A 25,417-nucleotide genomic window follows, 5' to 3' on the forward strand; every position below is an offset into this window, starting at 1 on the left:
ACCATAAACAGGTGCTTTTAATGGTGCTATCAAGAAGTTCTGTGTGCTCAGAAGTAGGCATTGATCAGGCAGGGATGAGAATGGTCCAGAAAACCTTGCTATGAAATAAAAGCCTGGTCTCTAATGTAGCAGTTTCCACCCAAGGGCTTTCTAGACCCCTGATGTATAACAAGAAACACAAGTGAGCTACAGTAATTTCATTGTAATGTTGTTTTCTGTCAGCAGCTCCTAAGAAAACATGATATTGTTCAAAACAAAGGCTATGAAAAGTGAAGTGTCTTTCTGAGCCCACGCACTTCAGTAGAGCATCCTTAAAAAAGGATAGATTTCTTTTAGACTGTGTTTTATATTGCTTGGACTGTCTTATCTGTTCAGACTGATGCCTCTTGTTCTGTATTTTATCTAAATGTATGTTATAAACTGCCTCATATGAAGGCAAGAGCAGTAGTGTGGTGCCAGAGGAGCTAAGGGGCTTTGCTTAAATCAGTGCTGTGCTGACTTTAGTGGAGTGGGGTGTTGACCCCCTAACGCGACTTTTGATAGTACATCTAAAGTCATTATTTGTGCTGCAGCTGCCAGTAAATGAAACCAGCAAATTCTTTATCAAATGGGCCTCCAGAAGTGTTTTACAATGCTGAAAACCAGGGTCTGAACTGTTGAAAGCTCAGCTGTACTTATTTTTTTCTTGGTCTGTCACAGCCATGGGTAATGACAATTACATTGCTTGTCCCTATTTCATGTGCAGGAAAAACATCTGAATAGTTGGAGATACTGTTTTATACTTGCAGACACTGAAATGAGGAGGGGGGGGAGAGGAAAGAATCTTGTTTTTTGTGAACAAGAGTCATAAAAACTATAACTGGAAAGAATAGCAGAACTCACAAAAACATTTCATTTTAGCTCTTGGCATCTTGTAAAACAAACTTTTTAATGAAAAACTGTTCTGCATCAGAAAATAAAATAGCACAGTGAAATGCTTTGGCTCCTTTTCATTGCTTTTTTAATGGAGCTAAATAAAGTCCAGTAAGTTGTACAAAATAACACCATGGTGTCCCAATGCCAGTATTTCTCACTTTTGGTACTTCGAAAGCATCAGAGGAAAAAAAAATAATCTGGTTTTCGTCTGAAATTTTCCAGTTTAGGACCAAAGCATGTGCTTCAGGTTTGCCTCAGTTGCCTGGACTGGGCTGAGCTGCTGCTGTGTGGTCCTGAAACACTGAGTTTGTCCCCCCTGACAGAACCCTGGGGTGTGAGGCTGTGCTGGATGTAGGTGTAGTATTTACAGAAATGCTGCTGTTCAGAGCCAGAGGGCTGCAGGGTGATCCCTGGAGCTGCTCATGTCCTGCTGGAGCAGAGTCAGGCCATGTTTGCAGGGACTCCTGCAGCAGAAGTTTCAAGAGAGACACATCAAAGGTTCCGTTTCATAAGACTCAAACCTTCTAATTTCTTAGCAACAGAATTCTGGTTTTACTTACAAGATGTGCATGAAAGAAAACTTCAGAACAAAGACTTTCAAGGCATCTGCCAATATTTTCGTTTTAGCTTAACGGGGGATTTCAATTATTATTGAGTCTTATTTTCTGAAGAGAGCAAATGCTCTCTTTGAGAAATTTGATTATATTGAGTCTCTAACTGCATAAACACAATACCAGCCCCAGTATTCCATTAAGACTTGAACTATCCACCTTGAAGTTGCTCATGAATACAAAGTGCCAGAGTTGCTGGCACTGTTGGACTTGCAAAACAACTTGTACATTTATGTGTCAGATTATAAAAGTCAGATTTATTTAGGGAGATATTAAAATAAACAAGTTTAATTATATATTTAAAAATGTCATTGTTACTTGTCTGGTTTTTTTTTCTCTCTGCTTGAATAATATTCTTTATTACAACTGTATTTTACCTTCAAAATGCTTCTTGCTCAGAACCTTGCAAGGTGCTGGATCTGTGAGTTGTAGCATAGGCAGGTGGAGAATTTTAATTTTCACAGCAGAAATGTCCAGTTTTTGAATTCTACCTATTTTTTAGATAACTCTTTTCTATCTAAATAACATATTACTGCTGAGGTTTGGGAGTCATTAGGGAAGATCTGCCCAATTAGCATGTTAATTAGGACCTACCCAATTCGAGGATAGGGAGGTGGTTGTTTTATTAGCATTCTGTGAGATGAAAGAAAGATTAATGACTGTGCCTGCACCCCTTGAGGGGTATAGAAGTAACACTTCTTATTTGAGATATCTGTGTGTGTGAGGAGGTGTTGGAAATGGCTGGGCTTGCTGAGGGAGTTGCCTGCTGATTAGTTATGCCTGGAGCAGAGAAAAGTATAATTGAGTTTGTTTCTTGATGAGAAGAAAATGATAGTACAAAGCAAACATAACAGGGCAGGAATGTTTGCTGATAGGAGTAAAGTCCCATTGACAGATTGATATCAGCTAAAGCTTTGGTCCCTTGAATTGGGCTGGCAGGATGAGATTTGGGGCTGTTCTATGCACTGTGGCTTCTGTACACACTTGGATGCTCATGGCTGTGGATGAAAAATGTTGGTTTAATCACAACATCTGGAAGAGGTGTTTGTTACTCTCACATACAAGCACAGAGTGTAACCCACAGATATCTTGAACAGGTTATGCCCAGGGCATTAAAATTCAAAGGCCCTAAAATAAAGTCATCTAGGAAGAAAAATAATGAAATGAAGGCAGGAATCATATTGAAATGGAGAAAGAAATAATAAGAAGCAAAAAAAAGAGCTCAGGGCCACATTATCTGAGACAAACATGTAATCTTTCTCATAACTTTTTGTTCACTGTTCCTTCCCACAGCATTTCACATTAAACTAATGAATTGTGCTGCAAGAGAAAATTCTATGTGCCCATAATATGCTGAAGAAAGAAACAAAGTGGTGTCATCATTGATCTTCCCGCCCAGCTGTTTAATCATTTTTGTCTTCTGCTTGATTTAAGGCTTGTCCTCTCCTGCCTTGGTCAATGAGCTGAGTTCTGAGAGCAGATAATAACAGGAGATTCACTCCGGGTTTTTTTCCTACTGCTTCTCATGACAGCACCTCCAAACTCTTGGATTTAGCACTTTGGACACTGCTTGTACTGCCTGAAGAGGTGAAAGGGCTGAAAGCCCTCAATTAAAAAATGAAATCAGGTAAATAGCTGTGAAAATGTGGTCTTTTTTGACCCCTGATCCAAAGTTCTCTATGCTGCTCTTCCACCTTCCCCAAAGAAGTTCCTGCTGTCAGGGACCACCAGCCTTTCAGTAAGGACTGAAAGCTCCAGTGGGTATAAATTATTCAAAGACCCAATGAAAAGCAGGAGGAAACAACCCTGACTAAATTCTTGTAACAGACTGAGTTCTCTATGAGAACTTGATCTCCTGTAAGATACAAGGTTGCCTAAACAACCATCATACTTCTGGGATTTGGGCTGTAAAGATATTCTTTATTTTGTAGTTCCAGCTTAAACTTGTAGTTTAAGCAAAGCTACATGTGGGGAATAATATCAATGAATCCAGGGGGAGAATTACTTCCCAGAAGCTCATCTGGGTCTTTGCATCTGGACTGGTGCTCAGGATAGGATATTGAGGTGCTGGAGTGAGTCCAGAGAAGAGCAACGAGGCTGGTGAAGGGACTGGAGCACAAGCCCTGTGGGGAGAGGCTGAGGGAGCTGGGGGTGTTTAGCCTGGAGAAGAGGAGGCTCAGAGGTGACCTCAGCACTGTCTGGAACTGCCTGAAGGGAAGTTCTGGCCAGGTGGGCGTTGGTCTCTTCTCCCAGGCACTCAGCAATAGGACAAGGGGGCACGATGGGCTCAAGCTCTGCCAGGGGAAATTGAAGTTGGAGAGCAGAAAAAAATTCTTTCCAGAGAGAGTGCTCAGGCCTTGGAATGGGCTGCCCAGAGAGGGGGTGGATTCCCCATCCCTGGAGATTTTTAAACGCAGATTGGCCGTGGCACTGAGTGCCATGATCTGGTAAAGGGACTGGAGTTGGACCAAGGGTTGGACTCGATGATCTTGGAGGTCTTTTCCAACCCAAGAGATTCTATGATTCTATAAATGTACCACTAGTTGTTTTCAGTTATTATTAATTCAGAAAAGTTAATAATAACGATAATAATAACAACAATCATTTTAAAAGTCAGGTCTTCTCCCACTGTGTCCTATAGACACTAAACTTAATATTCCCAGAGGGAAGGTGACACTTTGAGGCTGGAACCAGGAACCTTGGGGGGTATGTTCTGCTCTGAACAACAGTTGATGCTCTACAGATTTGCTTCTCTTCTCCACATAATGCTGTCAAACTGAAGCATTCCAGGATTCTTTGGCAAACACAACTCCTGCCTGTCATTTTGTTGCAAAACTCCAGCACTAATTTATTCCAGGCCTCTCAAATATTACTGTACCCAGGGGAAACACCAGAATGTTGGCTTCTTTGCTTCCTGTGAGTGCTCCACAGACAACAGCTATTGATACAGTTCTTTCTGATGTAAAAAAATTTGTTTCTTTTGTTAAATTCTTCAGTAGCTTCTCCAAATTTAGCGGGTTGTCAATGTGGTCTCACCCACAAATGCACAGGAGATTGTATTCCTGATTTTTGGATTTCAGCATGTAGTCCTTGTAAAGCAAAGGATATCTGCTTCCCAAGAATGTTCTCAACAGCACAGAGGAGACCAAAACAAGATCTCTGTGGACACTATTATTTATTTTACCATAACTTGATCTGGTTACAAATGAAGGCTGTTCTTTATTCTGTGATTGTGTGGAGCTCACACACACATCTCTGTATGTTACTCATGCCAATCTTAAAATTTCCTTTGTAAATTGAGGCAGTTCCAGGTAGATTTTGTAGAGAAAGTTCTGCCATATTTCAGTGTTTCTGCTGGCCCTGGATGTCTCCACTGTTAGATGATCATAAAGTACCATTTGATGTAGTAAATTCCCAGTGCACGAGCACAGACCTTATGCTTTCAACATTTCAGTTGGCTTAATGTTGGGATTTTTTTTTAATCAAGTAAAGCTGGGATGAATTGCTTTATTCATAGATTTTTTTTTTCCTTTTGTGATGTTGTATCATCCTTATCCATGCGAAGGTTTCTGTGTCTGGGTAATAAATTAATTTCTTGCCGCATTTTAAACTGGGGTATGAGCAGCTCATTCATCTCCCTGAGAATGCAGAATCCATGAGATAAGGGTCTCTGTGCCCACGTGAGTTACAGCCAGGCTGCTCAATAAAAAGCTGCACACAACAACAGTCTGTGATAGCAATGTGGTTTTAGAGTCACCCTGAGATGGAGCTTGCTATTTGTCAAACAACAGCATTTTGATAAAATAGAAGTAAAAGCTGCATAAGTTGTATTTCAATCCCACCAACAGCACCTGTGGGAGACACAGCTCTAGATAAAACAATTGATTCCACTGATATAAGCAAATTAGGTTTTTGTGACACAGGGAGGAGTTTTCCTTTTAGTCTAAAATGCTCCCCACTGAGAACTCCCACCAGGTGTGCTATGCTTTCTGAAGTCATTAATGTAGATCAAAGAATAATTAGGCTTTGGCAAGCATAAGGGGGTTTGATTAATCAGACTGAACATCCTTTTATCTCATAATACCAACTGTTGAATCAGTTTGGCATGCCCAGGCTTTTAAAGAAAGTGCTTGCACAATTGTTTTCCCCTTGCACAAAAGCATTAAGATGAAGCAGAATCCATCCTTTTGTTTCTTGCCTTTCCCAAAACTGGGGACGAGGGACAAGTGTTTTCAGCAAACAGCAGAAGCAACATGGAAATAGCAAAAGGCTGTGATGAATCTGAATCTGTTTTTACTGGTGGTTTGCATGTTGCTGTTTTCCAGGAGATAGCAAGCATTTTTTTTTTTAATTTCTGTCACTGGCAGCTGACTCATGACAAATGCTGACAGGTAGTGAAGTGCATGACTCCAGCAGGTGCCAAATCCTTCAGCATAAGGGGTAGAATCACCAGGACTTTCACAATCCTTATGTCCCCATTGCACATTGGGGTTTGTGTAATCAGAAAAATTCAGATTCTTTTTTTTTTTTTTCAGATGAACCAGCGTTTTTTTGAGAAAGAAATCGAGTAAGTCTCCTTTATTATTCACTCTACTCATGTGGTATTTCTTGGAATTTGCAGTCAGAGATCAGGTCTGTGGCCTTCAATGAAAAATGGAGTAATCTGTGGGAGTTAGCCTTGCATCAGACAGGCAGTATGAAATCTAAAAGTGCCTGGATGGAAGGGATTTTTTTATTATTGTTTTTTTATGGTAAGATGTTAAAAAGAGTTGTGAAGGCCAAATTGAACAATGACTCAGACACAGCACTGAACAGACAGTGGGCCTGAACACCTAAATCTTCATGACTGATGGAGACCATCTCACCACACAGATGTGGAAAATATGTGTAGTAGAGTCATTTCTTGAGGACAGTCCTGCTCTTCCCCTGTGTGTGTCAGAGGAAAGACTGGTACTTTCTTGCTCAACTACAGGAGTTTGATTTACTTTTTGAAAGCTCTGTTTGCCCTTCATAGTCCATTTTTCCAAAGATTCTCATACCCCCTGAAGACACCTATGCCATAGCTTTGTAAAAAGGGCATGCTCTGCTACCTCTGCTTGCAGATGGCCTATGAATTCCTGGGATATAAATGTTTGTTTCAGATGAATGAAGAGGGGCAGAAAGTCAATGGTGTTAACATGATCTTGTGTCTGCACAGCATTAGTAAGACTGTCTGGTATAAATATGATCAGGATTTGGCCTACAGAGACTCCCTCTGGCTTAATTACCTGGCAAAGCCCTACAAATTTGCTCTCAGCTCTTTAAAATACATTGATTAGATTAATCAAGAGGTGAAGAATCTGACCAGAATTTTTTTAAATTGAATTTGGATGCTTCTGTTAAATACAATTATAAAATCCTTCAAGGAGAAGGGAGCTACTCAGGTCTTTTTGTTGTGCAGCCCTGTAGAGAGAAAGGAAGAACAGGTTTTGTTCTTAAAATTTGAGGTGATTGTAGAGACAGTTCATTGGGCAAAGAGAAAACAGGCAGATTCTTCTCTTTCTGCCCTTTCTCCTGACGTGATGCTCCTGAGAGAGCATCAAGGTGGAGGATGGAGAGTCTGGACCAGCAGCTCCTGCCTAGCAGGTCCATGGCAGTGCTGCTGCTGGAGCTGCTTTCGGAGACACACGGAAAGGAATGTTACAGCAAGTAGGCAGCATTTTCCTAACAATACTACACTGTTTGTCTTCTTCACTTACATCAACATTTCAGTGAGGAAACAAGAAAGTGTTTCCTTTCACCAAGCAGTGAAAGATATCTCAAATAAAATGGGGGCAGTGATGCTTTTATTACCAAAGTATCTGCAGAACAAAGTGCTTCCTTTCTGCTATTTATTTCTAAATCATATTCACACTAACTGTTGCATCTGTTTTCTGCATCTCTGACTGTGTGAAAGAAACTTCGGGAGAAATTACCTCAATAATGTGCTTCTAATCTCCCTTGTTTACTGCACACTTTTTGTTCAAAGTCATTATGACAGTCATGGAAGATTCTGAGTATGATGCAGTTATTGAATTTTAAATGAAAACTAAATTGGCTGTGGTAGAGGGGAAAAATATCTCATAACACAGTAATTTTTCCTCAGGGTACAGTTGCTACATTTTATTAGAAATAAGCAATTTTCACCATGTCTCCAAAATGTATAGTGCAGATAAACGTGAGATATTAATCTAAGGAAAAAAAGGCTTTCACAAGTATTTAATACCAAATGGTGGTTTAAAGTTTGCATGTTTTCTACATTTTCCTGGAGTGCTCGAGAAACTATTTACTCATTTTACTGAAGTAAAACACATCTCAGTTCTCTGCATTGGTCAAAAGCCTCCTGTGGTGCCATTTAGATGGGATTTAATTGAAATGTTTGGAGGTTTTTTCTGCTTGATTTGTGCATTTGGGAAGCGAGGAGCATTATCTGTATGTGAAAGGTATTAAGGTGCCCCTGGGGCTGCTAAACAAAACCATCTGCTGAGCAGCCACCGCTTTTCCCATTGGGATCTGGTGGCATCTCCCACCACTCTGTCCCCACCAGCCCCATGGAACACTCCAAGGTTGCCTCCAGGTGGTCCTGCTAGCAAGGTAAAGGGGAGGCACTTTAGAGGATAAATACTGGGATAAAACAAATGCACTGTTGCAGCCAGTTGGCAGGGATTAATTCCACAGACTGGCTCTGTCAGCTGGCAGGTCTCTGCAGGGAATGGCTCTCAGCCCCAGCAGGGATGAGGAGGCCACCAGGAGGGATCTGGGAGCAGCCCAGTGCCACAGGCAGCCCCCGGAGCCCTGGCCCTGCGGGCACCTCCCTGGCAGGGCCTGAGGAGAACAGATTTCTGCCACTGCCCAAGCTGCTCCAGCAGCATCGTTCATTCAGCTGTTCCTTCCTAAGCAAGCAGCACTGATGCCCTGGTTTTATGTTCATTAGATTTGCTCCATTCCTTTAGCAGCTCCCAAGCTCTACTTAGGCTGCAAATGAGAGCAACATTCCAATCAGTGTTTAGCAAATTCTCATTAACCAGTATTAGTTCTTGTTCGGCTTCAGCTCCGATGACAGTTTGTCAAACAGGAAGTAGATTTGAATTAACTGTTGCAGGAGAAGGAATGTATTTTATGTAGTTGCAAAGTATATGAATTATTATGGAAGATGCATCCACTCGTGGTTAGCGGAGCCCATAGGGTCAGGATTTCACTGGGCTCTGAGCCGCAGCCATCACCAGCACATAAACCTGTCACTGTGCCCATCCTTTGACTAGTCCTGCCCTCCAGCTATGGATCCACTACAGAGGGGACAAACACTGCACTAATGAGCCTGTGAGTATTCTCTGATGCCTCTTTTCCACCAAAATATGGATGGAGAACAGTCTCCATAAGCACGTGTGGTCCTGAGCAGCCTCACACAGCCACAGCTTCCTGCTCCCAGCCAAGGCAGGTCTGTGCATGACTCTGTTGTTGGGCTGCATAGGTTGGGGTGGGGTTGGTCCCCTGCTCATGTTGCATGGCTGAAGATCACACTGAAAATCTGAACACCCAGAGAGCACAGAGTAGGGTAAGAGGTTCCATTTGAGCAGAGCCTCAACGCTGAACAGGAGAAATGGTTTGCTCAGGCTCAGGTTGCTTTTGTCTTTGGGAATTAAAGCCCACATAGACACTGAATCTAAAATGAGTATTAAAGTGTTCAGAAGGGTGCAGATAGAGGATTTTGTTAGAGCATCAGAAACTGGGTCTGTTTTCAGAAAATCTGGTTTAGGGTTTGATTTTTCACACTTCTGCTGGGGTGCTAAAATAGAAATTCAGGGAAGGTTTACAAGCAAGCTCCCAGCAAACCTCACACTAAGTAAGCTAATTCAATTTATCAGTCCTTCTTGGATGCTGGGATGAGAGAACATTTAGAACTGAATATGTTAATGTAAGTCTCTCTCCAGATAAATCACAAGCAGTTACATTTTTATGATTTAGCCATGTTGTTTATGACTAACATTTACAGAAGATAACTAGTGCATTTTCAATAGAAGCTTTTCAGCTAAAACTAAGATTATGACAATTTTAGGGATAATTGGGTAACCATTGAATTCAAAAGCTGATAAATACAGGGAGGTTTTCAAAGCTGGATATTGCCTACTGACTTAATGGCAGGTTGGACTTCCAGATGCATTGCTTTATGATGAATGTATAGGTTGCTAAAAATAACATTGTTGTTCATCAGTTGAAATATATCACAGCCTATAAGCAAATTAAAGGGGTCCCTCTGCTTCAGATTAAATCAGTTGTGATCCTACTTAACAAATCTCTTTATTTTAGAGCAAATAACAAAATCCCTCATAGTATATTTTTCACTGTCCTGTCTTTTCTCTTTGTAAATATGCCAGCAAGTTGCCTTTGGTTACTTTGCTTCCCATGTTGTCTGTCCAGGCTTCACAAATAGAAACAGGAAAGAGACATGTATGAAGAAAAACTAAGAAAAGATACTGCAAAACTTGGAGGAAAACTTACAGTTCACATGTAATTTTTGATAATAACAGCCTTTGGTCCTATGTTAACACATGATACACAGTTACCAGTGTCCCTTGGAGGCTCTGGATCCACAATTTTAAGTGATTGGAGTGGCTGGGTAGAAGGAAGGCTAAAGTAACCATGAGCCAGAGTTACCCCACCCCACAGGATAATTGTACCTCACAGTGTGATCTGTGAGCTGCCTACAAAGGCAGGAAAGGAAGGCAGCTTTGTAGCCATCATATCTAAATAGTTTTATAGTCATCTACACCAGCCTTGAAAAATGTTTATAGTAAACAGGTCAAAAATCTCTGCTTTAAGGAAATACTTTGTCTTCTCTCCCTCCAAAGGGTATTTTATGGTTTTTACATTTTGCTCTCAGATTTGCCATAGAAGTGTTTGAATTTTAGTACAACTACTATTTGCATTCACTTCACACAAAAGCACTCCAGAATTTTTCTACACATGTGTGGGTGCATCTTCACTCAGACAATGTTGTGCAAGTGTATCCTCCATTTAATGATCTTTTAATTAATTGTTTCCTGGTTTTCAGCTTTACATTGACTGCCACCCATTCAATGTTAGTTTTATGTTTTGGACAAACCTCGCTGTAAATAGGGTTTCAATTTCTACATAAGGAATGTAAATGTTGTTCTCATTTCCAGCATCATTCAAATGCCCACAGAACAGTTATCCTTGTGAAAGCAAATTGAATCTGTCACGTCATCCTCTATGGCAGTTTAATTCTTGGTAACAAAAGATATTGCAGCTGACAGATGGAGCCACATAATTAAGTCTCCAGTGTGTGTCAGCTGTAGCCTTTCAGACACATTTACAGTCTGACCAGTTCACCCATTTAGGTGTTTTAAACAAAACCAAAAAATATCCCTTTGGTGGATGTGGAGGTTTCTGAGAAAAATGAACTCCAAAATGCGCTAAACAGAAGAAAATAAGATCGTGCTCATTGCCAGAACTTCTAGTGATAAAATTTGATACAAGTCTTTAAATCCTCACTTTACCTCCTTTTGTATTGCATTTATTATGTCCTGAGTGTAGCTAAGCATAAACTCTTCTCAGTAGGGAGGCTCATGGAGGCAATGGATAGAAAATACATTTTCTTTAGAAAAGTAGCTTCAGGAACCCCCAGCTGTGCAGAAGATACAATCATGTTAGGTTTGTAACAGAAGATTGTAAAACTTAGGAAAAACTAAGAAACAACAGAAAACTTTAAGACAAAAGGCATCTGGTGGTGTGTGTGATGCATCCAGAATTAAAGATAAGCCTGATGCACAAGGCTGTGATCTGGTCTCTGTCTGCCCTGGTCAGGGATCACCATGTTTTTATGACTTTTCTCCATAAAGTTGCAAAGATAAAGACTGCACTCCCAATAAATGATTAGACATCTTACAGTAATCACCCCTGCATACGTGAGCTGCTTTGGTTTATAGGAACACCTGAGCAGTACCAGATCTCAGTAATTTCCTGTTAGACTTGTAATTTTAACTCCTGAAGATGATCCCATCATTTCTGACATACATGGCTCTGTTCAGTTCTTCTTCCCTCACTAAAACACACACAGCAGTTGCCTGATAGTCGTTATCATGATGCACCAACAGCAGCAAAGGGAGCTCACAGACTGCCACTGCTTTTCCACGTTCCTCTTCACATTTCAGGTATGTTTTGTTTCATTAAAGAGAAGTTCCATGCTGCTTTTATTACTCTGACTACTAATGAAGGATAAGCTTATTAATTCAGAAGATTTAATTAAATCACTTGCAGAGGGACCAGCCTGGCATGAAAATATATTTAGAGTCTGACTGTAAGGAGTCCCCAGTGATACAACCTTTCTTGCTGACCATCCAAAAATGGAACTGGACCACAGTGAGCACTTGCACATGTCCTGCTGGTGCCCATCCCACAGCAGGTGCAGGAGGGCAGGTACCCACAGTCATGGCAGCTTCTCTGGGCATGAGGAAGGGCAGTCTAGAAGTCTAAACTAAATGGAGAATCATGGGTTGTCATGAAGCAAGTCATTCAATTTTTCCTGCAAAAATAGCCTAAAATAGTATGGACTGCCTCATGGTTGACCCAACTGGACTACTACTTTGGTAGGGGAAGTCTCTTTTAGCAGTTTAAATTAGGACTTACGTGGGATTTATCCATTTTTCTTGAGACTGGAATCTCCAGAAGGCACATACACCTCTGTAGCACACCTGAATTCAGAAGACAGCAAGGTAGGTGTCGCTCGGTTTAGCTCTATGGCTTGTGTCAGGTAGACTTGATTTTAAGAAATAAACCTTTCTTTGGGAAAAAAAAAATAGAATCAATCTGTCTAATTCTGAGGACTGTAATTGGTGGGGAATATGGCCTTTGACTTACCTCTTTCATGCTACCTGCCCCAATCTGGCACAGATTTAGAAGATTGATTCAAAGACTCATATTTCTTATCCCATTTCCATGCTCTCCCCCAAAGTAACCAAGTTACAAAGGTTTCCTCAGACAAAGTATGTAATTGAGAATGCCATTGCCACAGGATGGGGTCAGGTCGGAAATGTTTTTCCTTGCAGCCATTTAAATAGGAGAAGATGGAGAAAATGTCTTGATTTCATCTACCAGACTGGACCCTGTTGCTCCCCTTTGGCCTGTTCTTCTCAGATCTGCACTGTGGTTTAAAGTCCTGGCCCTGACAGGGCTGTAGTGCTGGGAAGGTCTTATTCAGATCTTGCACACTGGTGTAAGGCAGGGGAAACTCCACAGACAGGCTTTGTCCCTGGGATCCAACTGAAAACTGTAATAGCCACAATACATCAGGTGGAAGACCTGGAAAGAGCAAATGTTCTTATCTCAAACACTGAATTTACAGTAATTAACAGTTGTAAATGTGATTGCAGTATTTTGTAGGCTGTCCTTTCTACGATTGTGGGGAATGGAAGTTAATGGAAATACACTTGATAATACCCGTTGGCTGAAGGGCTTCCATTAGCTGATCCAGTACCTCCAAATGTGTACTTAGGTAATAATGCAGTAAATGAATCTGGGAGAAATGAATTGGGGGTTTTGTTGTTTGGTTTTTTTCCTTTTTTTGAGAAATAATAAAGATGCTTCTCACTAGGCTCAGCTGGGATATTACTGCTGTTCATATAGCCAAGTGTTTTGTTGGAGAGATGAAGTGCTGCGTATAAACTTGTTCATTACCAGAAACCTGACAAATACCGAGCTAATATCATGTCAACAATAAACTGGGGATAATGCAGTTCCTCTCTTTCTAATAGATTTTTCCTTACAGATAATCATAAGCAATACCAAAAAAATTACAATGGGAAAAAAAAAATCTGTTCTCTGTGATACGCAGCTCCTCTGATTTGAAGTACCAGAGGCAGAGAGGAGGAAAATAATTTATTTGGGGATTATCTACACACAGAAAAAAACCTTGATAATCGCTGGAGTGAGGAGCTGCTGCAATTGTTTGCTACCTTCTTGCCTACTGATTGTTGTTTAATCCAATGAAATTATTGTTTCCAGGGATGGCGAGTGGAGTGTTCATCGAGGTGCCTCTGCTTCCCTGCTGCAGAAGTGTCAGCAGCCACTTAGCAGGGCTTGCACTTAAGGAGTGGTGTTGGTCGGATGTGCAATCACTGACCAATTAGTGCTGTTTGGTTTTTCTTCCTTAGGGAAACACAAACACTTTAACACAAACAGGGAGGTTTAATACGCAGACCACCTTCCACCCCTGAAAAGGCTTAGTACATTTTCAACACAACGTAGCACTTAATGGCACAAGTTTAATTATATTTTATAAAAATTTTATAAGAATGGCCGGAATAATATTAATGATGTGTGAACAAAGGTGGCAAGACTAAATTTATGTTTCAAGCAATTACATTTTACAAGCTGAAGTAGAGGACAAAGGTAATTAACAAGAATAATGAAAGCACTACCTTCCCATAAATCACTGTTAAAAAAGAGTAAATAAAAGAAGACAAAGGGATTATGAGTCAAGTTTCATCGTTATTCATCAATTTTAGAGCAGAAGGGTGGGTTTAATTAGTGAACTGGCAGAGCACTTGTTTGATGCTTTTCAAGTAGTCTTGATGCTCTTCTATCGGAGGAACAAACATCTGATTGAATGGAAATGGCGGTGATTGCCTTCTCCAAGTTCCTAATCAGAACATTTCCATTTGTGCTCCTTTTAATGAAGCAAAGGGGGTAATTAGTGGGCATGCTGGACCGGGGAGGTTGCAGGTGAGGGTCACGGCCCCCCTAATCTGGAAAGGATAAAAGCGCCCAGTTCTCCGGCAATTTCAGTTTTCTATGGATTGTTTAGTTCTTTTTTTTTTTTTTAATCTGCAGTGCTTTGTGGATCAGAAAGCAAATCAGTCTCCACTGGGAGGACCCTTATCTATTAATTAATTTTGCCTCATCTCGTCCCAGGAGAAGACGTTTCTCATGCCAAGGCCCAGGAAACTGATGCTGAATTGCAGTAACACTGTTCCAGCCTGAACCTTTATGGATTGGGTTGTGGAGAAAAAAGAAATAATGCAACAGGTGGATGCAGGTGACTATGCCTATGCCATCATCACCTGAGTCAAAAATGAATAGGGTTTATCTGGGGACTAAGCCCCCTCCCTCAGAAATGTGGAGCTTGAAAGACAGATCCCAGGGAAAGCAGCAACTTACGGTGTAAATATGGATTTTCCCATGGATAAACAAAATTTTAGTTGATACGAGAACTGTTCCTTTGAAAGTTGTTTTATATTCTATTAATTCATCTCAGGGCTGAGCAAATATGGACTGAAAACATGACTGAATGGAGAGAGGACTTTTTCATCCTAATCAGTCTGGGCTCTGATTCTGACTGGCTTTACAGACTAAGGGATAAACAGTTGCTACTTGTAGATGGATTTGATCTCTCGTTGCCAAGAGGACACGCTGCCGTTCCGATAAGGGAGAGTAGCATCAAGTTACTTCTCCATTCACAGAGCACAAATCTGGTTGTGCAAGCAGCTTGCCAGACTGTGATATAAATCAGTATAGCCACTTTACTAATCCCAAGTTGAGGGCCATCTCACTGCACTTGGTGTCTGTGTAGTCTGGGCTGAGCCGATGGGAGGGTCCTTTGCACTGCTGAAGGTTTGCTACAGGGAATCATGAGATGGCTGTTTCACAGCTGGGTGAAAAAAATCCCAAATACATGCAATATGTTTTGTAGAGCATTGAGGCAGCCTTTGACATAAAGTAACAAGAAATGGACTATTATCTATTATTCATTATTGCTTGTGAGCCAAGTTTAATTAAACTCAATAAAGGCATATGCAATAAAAGTGAACGACCCACAGCAGTGAGGGATTCTGATCTGAATCTGTGAAGACTTCCTAAAGCATAGTGGGAATTAAAACACTGTGAAACCTCAACTTTGGCACATATAGAGAGGGACAGCTCTCCATTTCCTGTATTGCAAGGAGGTAAATTCAGTTTACCTGCATTTGCCCTTGATTACCCAGTGCTTTCTCTTCTCACTACAGATCTCAGCATAAATGTCCAGGCTCCGAAGTCACCTCCAGACAGTGACAAAATGCTCCGTGTCACACAGAGAGCACACCTACTAAATATAAGAGGTTGCAACAGAACTCCAGGGATTTACTTACAGGATATTTGCTGATCTATACAGGCATTGGTGACAGGCCAGGCCTGCCCACCCTGCAAGCCATAGGGCAAGTGATAAATGATGCTGGGAGGATGAAGGGGCTCACTCAATACTGCAGATTCTGTGTCATCATCTCTAGAGATGCTAAAATAAGGGTAATAGAGTAGATCCAGTATGAAAAGTCTCAATATTTTCTTGTGCACTGAGTCTGGGAAAAATCTTTGTGGTTTGGAAGCTGCATTGACTGATCAGAGCCACGTTGCAGCTCTTTGGGTTGAAAGCCTCAAGAAATTTGACTTTATAGATCGAACTGAATTAGAAACATAACCTGAAAAAGATATTTCGTCATGGTTGAATTAAGAAAAATAAACAAAACCAAACAAACAAAAACCCCAACACAACAAGAAAAGAGAAATTATTCCCATCATTACAGAAAGTTAAATCAAAATGCACGTCCCACAACTCTTCACATCCCACAACTCTTCACAACCCAAAACCCAGATGCAAGGTTTGATATTAAGCTTCTTCCACATAGTCAACTGGCAAGCAGAACTATAGTCAAAAAGGAAAGTAGAGGTGGTCAGCTGTGCTTCTCAGAGTCTTGTCTTTGGACAAAGGTTCTTGTGGGCTCAGATTTGCCCACACAGGGATGTGCTTGGCTCTGCAGCACCAAAGGTGACATCTGTCCTGCAACTTGCATAAGCTGACACAAACAGTGCAAATCTGAACTGCTTCAGACTTGTGCTGCCAGCGTGTGACACAGAATCACAGCTCAAAAGATTGAACCATCTTCCTTTGGTGTCCTGCCTGCTCCAGCACGTCACTAGAGCTGATTGGAAACTGGCCAAGATAAACAGTTCCTCTGGCAAAATCCTGGCTTGTTGAAAGCAAAACACATTATGAAAATGCCTGTTTTGGAGAAAAAGAATGATAGCTTTCAAGGCTGAGCTTCTTGGAAAGTAACACAAGAATTTTTTTCTTAAAAAATCTCATTTTCTTGGTTTTAATGCTTGGACTTGGTATGAATGTGTATATATCACACAAGGCACAAAAGGCTGAAATTTATCATTTAATGATAGATTTTTTTTCTTGATTGCAATACAATGTTTCAGTGGTCTGAAAATAAACTTGAGGTATTTTAACTTATGGTAAATGTATTTCTTTACAAATCATAGAGCAAAAGAAGATGAAAATGAGACAGTTTTATGGAAAACAGAAAATCTGATTTCAGTTCATCTTTGCAGACAGCACTGCTCATGTATCTGTAGCTTCATAATATACCTTCATATGAAAATACTCATGCAAATCCTTATCTCTGAAGATGAATCTCTGGCTATGGGTGCATTGACTACTTCGAATTTCAGACCTAGTGGGTAAAGACATTATAGGAGTTTTCCTGGACATCCTTGGAGTTTTCAGTTTGCTGGGGGCAGATTCTCATTCTTCATGTTCACCTCCCTTTTTTGTCTGTGTCTAAGCTTGATGAGTAAAGCAGAGCTACCCTTAACGATGCCATTTAAAATCAGGGGAGGGAAGAAGAGTTTCAAGGCTAGTTGTGGGTGTGTGGAGGGAGGGGGGAATTTTAAATAGGATTTAATGGAGCTGGGAGCTGGGTTATTTAAAACTGGTGCAAAGATCCTTTGTATTGACAATTCGCTGTATGAGCCATAAACTCTTCGCTCTGTGCATATAAAAGATGAAAGGACCAATTACTTATTGAGGCATTAAACACCCAGGGGACAAAGATGCCTGTCTAGCAATAGTAAACATATTGACTGAAACCTATTTGAATTTCAAATCACCAAATGTCCCAATTTTTTAAAAGCTTCCTGTGATAACCAAGGTCTGGAAAGTCAATTGAAACTTAATTCTCCTGGATATCTCATGGGGGAAAAGTACATGAATCCGGACAGATTCAATTATTTAATTTTAATGAAAAAATAGATAGCTGCTTTATAATTTCCTTATAGAGCTGTAGATGGGAATGCAGCTCCTTTTTCTAAGATGTTATCCTAGGATAAATGACAATAGTGGTCTGCCAAACACAGGTTGCCAAAAGGTTTATGTCCAAGGGTTTTCTGCTTCCTCTTGTCCCTAGATCTTCTTTTTCTCCCTCCACCTGGGACTGTGATGTGCCAGCCAAGTCCAGTTGAGCGTTTCCTCTCTGCCCACAGATAGTGCAGATGGTATTTCCAAAGCATTGCACAGGGGATCTGTTACAGGCTGCTGTACATCCACACGCTGCAGAAGGACATGTTTACTGTCTCATCTATTGAAAAGACTCTGACAAAGCAAACCAGCCACAGGTCAGTGCTGTGCTACAAGCATCATGCCAGGAATACATCCTGTGCCTGCCACGAGGACAAAGTGAGTCCTGACAGCAACTGGGGAAAAATAGCCACTGACCATCTTCTTGAGGTGTTTGGAATCCCCCCACCATCAGATGCTCTTGGGGCTTGTCATGATCATCAGCCTGATCGACTTGCTGTCAACTATTTGCCATGAGGCAGTTAGGCAGAAATCCATTGAATTAAAAGTTACAACTGACTCTCCCAGACTTGCACTGCTCTCACCACATTCATTAGTAGAAAAGTTCATTGTATTTAACTGCCATTACTCTGAATACTGATGGAGTTAATTACTTGCTCTATATTGGCCAGCATTGCCTGAAATGTTGACTCCACATAAACCCACAGAAACAATTAGTGCAGTGTCATTGTGGGTATTTACTGTTGAATTAATTTTCCTTTTGTGTTTACTGTAATGTCATATACAGAGTAAAGGTCCACAGCAGCAGCAGCAGGGTTGTTATAAAAATCTCAGAGGAGTTTATCCTCCCCTTTATATGCTCTGCACACATAGAGGGAGCATCCATAACCATAACAGCTGGCTGTGTGTGTACTGCTGGGCAGAAGAGACACCCACCACTGCACAGCTGTCCTTGACCTTGCCATAATAAGGCTTTTATCAGATACCATCAACAAGAACACACTCCCTGCTTCTGTCTGAGTAAAACTGGTAGTTGTTGTTGCCTTTGTTCTAATAGAACTCATTAGAGGAGGACAAGTAGCTGCATTTCAGTTGTGTTCAGCTGATTGTGGAACAGATGCCGTATCTCTGCCTTTGTCTCGGGTGGTTTCTGTTGGGATTCCCAGCATGCAGTCATTTTTCTGTATTCCATTTTCTCTCTGTCTTGGTGTACAATCCTAAATGAAGGCAGGCATTTATCACCACAGCAGCTTTAAATATCAAATGCTTGATGAATTTACTCTCAGCTGGCCGGAAGCAATACTGTGATTGCAGCATTTTATAATCATCAGGACTTGTTTCTCGAAGCTGCATTAATTTGCATGAGCAAAGCCTTATTAGCAAAGTTGCTGGTAACAAGCATGTACAAACCAACCGTGGGAGAAGATTCTTTCTGTCTGCACCTTCCTTGGGAAAACCTGACCTTGTGTTTTAACAGGATGGCTGAAGAATTGTATGCAAGGGCAAAAGTTTAAAATGAGTGCAAGGAATCTGACCCCATGTGGGATAGACCCTGCAGTGCCAGGCCCTGTCTCTGGCCATGGAGGGCATTCCCACCTTTCTATTGCACTTATCTCCAGCCATGATCTTACAGTACAATAAATCCAGCACTGGAGTTTGTAATGCAAAGTCAAAAAGTACAGAGAAAAACATTTTTCTTGTATAAACTCAACCCATCATTCAGGAGTGCTCAAGAATTCTTGGTGAGTGAATTATGTACCAGCAGATCAGGTATCTCCTGTCCTCCTTTATGCAGACAGAATAAAGCCAACTGATGCTGTATATCAGACATGCATGCTGAACCAACTGGAGTCAACTCCCTGTTTATCCTTCCCTAAATCTGGTATTTACATTTAGGTGGGTTGGTTGCACGTGGAACTGGGAGGATGCTCCAGATATTTAGAATCATAGAATCAATTGGGTTGGAAAAGACCTCCAAGATCATCAAGTCCAACCCTTGGTCCAACTCCAGTCCCTTTACCAGATCATGGCACTCAGTGCCACGGCCAATCTGCGTTTAAAAACCTCCAGGGATGGTGAATCCACCACCGATATTTGCTTCAGTGTTTTTCTGATTCCCTCAGATGGCTTCTTTTTAAGATGGTGGAAGGTTTCTCCCTCATGCCTGGGGATCAGTTTTATGTGTCTGCAGCAGAAGCTTCAGCTGTTCTGTTGTGTGAAGATTCTTCAATGCTTCTAACAATTATTTCAAGTGGAAGGCAGTGTTTACACTTCCCAACCTCAATGAGATTTCTGCAGCTCATTGTGGTATTTATTGCTGTATTAATTGCTCATGTACAAAAGCTTGTGGTGGTGTGCAAAATTCTAATGATGGATCTTAATGACTGTGCAACTCCCTCTCCTTCTCCCATCCATGCTTTATTGATGTATTCATTAAACTGTCCAAACAGCAAGACTAGATGCACATACCAAAATATTTCCTTTTCATCAGAGAAAAAGACAGGCCCTAAAAGAAATTGGTGGTTGGAGGATGCCAGACAGTTATTTCTGAAGGAGGAAAAAAAGCATTCTGAATAATTATGTAAGAACTGACAGCCAGGAGGGATGGCAGAGCAAGAGGCTCACAGAGAGAGGCAGGTGGTGCTAGGATATGAGAAAGCAATTTTTGCATTTCTGAGAAACTTGCCTGAAAAGGGGTCCTAGGAGAGATTCATATGGACACGTAGCACACGGTGTTTGAGGGAAAATGCTTATGGAAAAATCCAGGAGTTCAGATGCTTCTGTGTGATTGTAAAGGAGTGAAACACATGGAAGCCAAAGAACTGCTACTGAAATACATCCCTTAGGAGAGTCCCCTTCAGGAGGAAGGCATTGGACAGTAAGAGCTATTACTAAATTTCCAAGAAGTTCTACCTTAAGAAGGAAGGTAATGAGGAAAGTCTCTGGACAACTTTGGGTGCATACTTGGCATTTTGTAGTGTTTTCCATTAAACACATTTCAAAGCTCCTTACAATGGTAGTATCATATCCTCCACATACCAAAGGAGAAATCAAGGCACAAAGCTATGCAGCAGATGAGAAAAAAAAGCATCCAGGTCCCCCAAGACTTCAGTCCTTTGTCACCTACTGTCAGTGTTGACCTTAAACTGTGTCTTGCTGTTATTCTACCTTTCTTCAGTCTAGGGAAGTACTGGGGAGAAGGCAGTGATCTCCTTCACTGGCATAAAACACATTTTCTAAAATAACATAACATTATAACTTCATTTTTTTTTAAATTCCTAATATGAGTTTATGTTAGAGCTCTGTAGAAATAATTGATTAAGTTTCAATTTATAGTCAGAATGGTAACTGACATGGTAGGAAATGTGTTCATTGATATCTAATTTGGTGTGGCTAATTTCCTCAATGCCAGCTAAATGCCTGGGTATTTCTTATCACATTAAAGTATTATCTGAATCTTGTTGCACATTTGTTCAGTGCTTCTGTAACTATGACTTAATTACATGGCAACTGAGTTTACACCCTGGTATGGAAGGATTGCTCCTCAGACAGTTTCCTCAGATAAACAATAGATAATTGCCATGTTCCCGCTTTAATTAATGTAAATTATAAGATTATTTGAATAATCTTGGGTCCAGCCTTGGTAAGACACAGATCACTGAACTCCCACAGTGCCTGCTGAAGCCAGTACAGTCCATCAGTACAGGCTTTCTTCCAGCTCTACAAAAGTTAGGACTTTTGCATAGGAAAATACTGTCCCTCAGTATGAGGGAATGGCACAGGTTTGAATGTTTAAAACTTTGCTCCTTGTGGCAAGAATTCCCTATCCCCAAGCCTCAGGATGTGCAACACAATCCTGCTCTGTGTGACCTACTTGAATCAAGAGGGAGTCAATATCTATTAACTTCCCTCTGTTCTATCAGTCAATACTTTGTCCTTAAAGCAGTTGTTTCCCTCTCCCTGCTGCACAGGGAAACTTTTCTCACCTTCATCCCCCAACACATTTTCCCATTTATACAGTCAAGTGAGCACTGTTTTACAAAAACACCCAGGAAAAGGCAAACAAGCAGGAGGGGGACATGGAAGCCCTTGCCCTCTGAGTGAACAACCCCAATTTTCTGGTGGGGCAGGGAAGGTGTGCAGAAAACTTGTGTCAGGATTCAGGTGGCTGTGGGTGTGATGCCTGAGATGACAAAGGCAATGCACATGGAATCAGAAATGCTGGGAAAAAAACCATGATACTTAAATAACATTTCATGGCTCAAGTGAAATGCTCTTGTTAGGCCCTCTGGAGGAGAATGTGACATTTTCTGTGCCACCTGCAATATTAAAAGAAAAGGCTGTTGGCTTCTGCATTGTCTCCTGAAAGGCACAGGGGCTGACAGAAATGTAATTAAATTACCTGCAGCATTCATCTGTTGTCATAGCAGCCCTTGCAATGAATATAACAATAATTTCATATATAACTTAGCCTAATGCAGCTTTGCCTACACCAGACAGAAAAGAATTTTCTATTCTATACCTGAGAGAGAGAGTTCAAGAGTTTCCTTTTCAGTTCCACCAAGAGTGGTCTACAATGGCATAAAATCACAGATTGTGCCTTTGCTGCCCTCCTCCATCAGACAGTACCCACTACCTGTGAGTGATCTCTTGTGATTCAGAAGGCCAGATTAGATAATAATATTTTCTTCTAGCCTTAAAAATGCCAGAATCACTGCATCATTTTTTATGCACATAATAGGAGTGCAGTGTTGTGTTTTTCTCATCTTGATTAAGTCCACCAGAAAGTTCTGGCTGTGCTGTAAACATGTGCCCTTAATTTTCCTGGAGCTGTGTTTGAGTTTGGCTGTGTGGAGCATGGAGAGGACACAGCAGTTTTGGCACTGATGGAATGCACAGCAGACAGGGTAGAATTCATCTTTTTTTTTCCTTCTAACTTGCCAAGGAGTATGTTTCAAACTGAGAGGTTATTGATGGACCCAGGTGGCTCCAGGCATCTCCTGACTCTCCTTTGCTAAATGTGGAATGAGCTCCCTGGCTCAGTCCAGTATCCCGTGGGTAAGTGATCCCCATCCCTGTGCTTGACAGCAAAGGGACAGCAGACTGTCTCTGCCCAAAGGGTAAAGGATTGAATGATCCTGAACACCTGGATAATGTCTAATACCTAAAGGTGGATCATCCATTAAATCCAAGAAAGGATACCCAGATGACTCCTAATTTTCACAACTTACCTTTCTTCAGATATGAAGGACTTTGTCATTGATTTATCCTGTAAGACATTTCACACTGTAAGTCATTTCAAAAAACCTCACTTTACTTGCTGATATTTATTTTATTTTTGCTGCTATTTATCTACTACTCTCTTCTAGAAATGACTGCTATTTACCATCTTTCTCAATTAAACAGCTCCAGAATTCAGGTGTGTAGGAATAATATTTCAAGGGAACAATTAAAACCTAGTCAAGAATAGAAGAATATGATAAATGAGACATACAACATCTGCAAGAAATATGTGGCTCCACCTAATACACCTGGGAAATATCTCCTCCTTTTTGCTTCTATCCATTCCATTCCTGTTTGGGAGATTTAGGGAACTGAGGTTCATCCTATAATGACTTGTTTTTATCTCACACATTCAGGAATGCACAAGTTGAAGAGTGTTTAAATACCGTGTGAAAAAAGGGTAACTTGTGCATGGCCAAGATAAGCTGATTTGTAAGCTGAGTCTTGCCTGAGCCTGGTGTATGGAGTGTTCTTCCTCTGGGCATGCTCTGCTCAGAGCAGTGGATTTTTCTGTCTCTGGAGCAACTGTGCATTATGACCTGCCCAGGCTAAACAGAGCTAAAAGGAGTTGTTGTAAATGCTTATGTTTTGTCATTTTATTTTCCTGTGTATGAATAGACCTAATAACACAGCCACATGCACAACACCTTTCCTCTGATGCACTCAAATGCTTTATACATGTGCTTAAATAGCACTTATTTCAATTTTACAGATGAGGTAAGAGGGATGGCAGTAGCAGGAGAGCTGAGTCTCATACAGGGGTAGCAAGAGTTAGCTGTGCCTTTGCCATCCTGGATCATACCAAGCAGTACTGTCTGAGAATTTTGGTATGTATCAAATTAATATCAAAGGCAGGTCTTACATCAGATTATAGGTCAGGAAATGTGTGTCCATCCCTTTGGACTGACCCAGAGGCAGGTAGAGGTCATTGAGCTAGAGAGCAAGGGAGAAATGTCTCCTATTTCTGCTGTGCCCACAGCTGCCAATAAAAAAGACCTAAAGTACCTTTCAGAAAAGCATCAGGAGACAAAAAATCCATCATTTTCCTCCATGCAGTGTTCCCCTATTTTTCTCCTTGTTTCCTCATGGCTTGAAATTTGGGAAGCACAGTCCCCAGCACAGGAACTCACACCCTCTCCTACCACGGGAGAAAGCCAGCAGGAGGGGCAGACTTGAGGACTCACCTGCCCTTTGCCCCCAGACTGAATGGCTATTATACAAAAGTTACATTTTTTGAGTTTAGATATGAGCTGGTCATTGCACATCACCAGTTCCCATTTAGGCCAAATATGGTTAATTCAGAACTATAAATGATTTTGTGATGCCCCAAGAGAGGGTGGATCTGTGAGTTTACAAGGGCTTGCTCACTGGCAAACCCTGCTGGGTACCACCCTGCAGCACAGGGCTGTGAAACCCAACCTCTGGTACATGGCAGCCCAGCTCCAGAGTGGATTTGCTCTGGGTTGGGTTGCAGAGGGTGCAGGAAACAATGAAAATATATCAAGTGGCTCAGCCATCATGGCCTGGCTCTGATTTTCCTGTGATTCGTGTGTTCCTTTGAAAGAGCTCCAGTTTATTCTTTGGAGAATATCACAGCTCTAAATCAATTAAATTTGACTTAAGTAACCTCCCCTTGAGAGGCACCAGCAGCACATTTGTTTCACAGCTCTCAGAAGCTGCTCTCAGTGGCTTTGGTCTCCCTGGCTCCTGGGTTTGTGTCCCGTGGGACTACAACCACAATGCCTTTGAGCATCACTCTGCTACACCAGGGAATGTGGGGAAAGGAAAGAGCTGCCTTCCCACATCTCAGTCCCAGGGCTCCTGGCTGTTTGGTTTATACTCTGTTAAAGAGCACTAGAAATGAAGAGCATGTTTCAGGGTTTAACAAGAGGAGCTGCTGCTGAAAATCAAGACCTGAGAAAGGATTGAATGCCACCAGTATCTCTTATCTGACACAAAAATGAGGTCGGTTGTGAAGTAAATTAAAGAAAGACACAATTTTAAAGATCCAACAGTAAATATGCTGAAGGTCATAACAAGTTAATAAACTCAACTGGATAATTTAATTCAGCACAAAGACTGCATCTGTGTGCACTGAATAGTAGGTAAGAGTTTGACATGACGAGATGGAAAAGCTTTGTTATCCTCTTGTCTTGCCAGGATTTGCTTCAATTATGCCAAAGAATGTTACTCCATTCTTGCCCTAATAACACTGTAGAGGAAATTAAATTACTCATATATAACAAAAGTGAACTGATTTTGACATCTCTTCTAGGCAAACCTCCTGCTGTATTAGCTCCTAAGCACATTCTCCCTCACTTAGGGTCTCATGCATATGTATGATTATCACTCATAGTAAATACAAGCACTTTACGAAATGCCAATTAACTGCAGGATGTAATGGGGGTTGCCAAGGGTGTTTTTTACTGTTGACTGTAATATGAAATCTACAATACAG

The sequence above is a fragment of the Pithys albifrons genome, chromosome 17 (assembly GCF_047495875.1).
Source record: "Pithys albifrons albifrons isolate INPA30051 chromosome 17, PitAlb_v1, whole genome shotgun sequence".
NCBI lineage: Eukaryota > Metazoa > Chordata > Aves > Passeriformes > Thamnophilidae > Pithys > Pithys albifrons.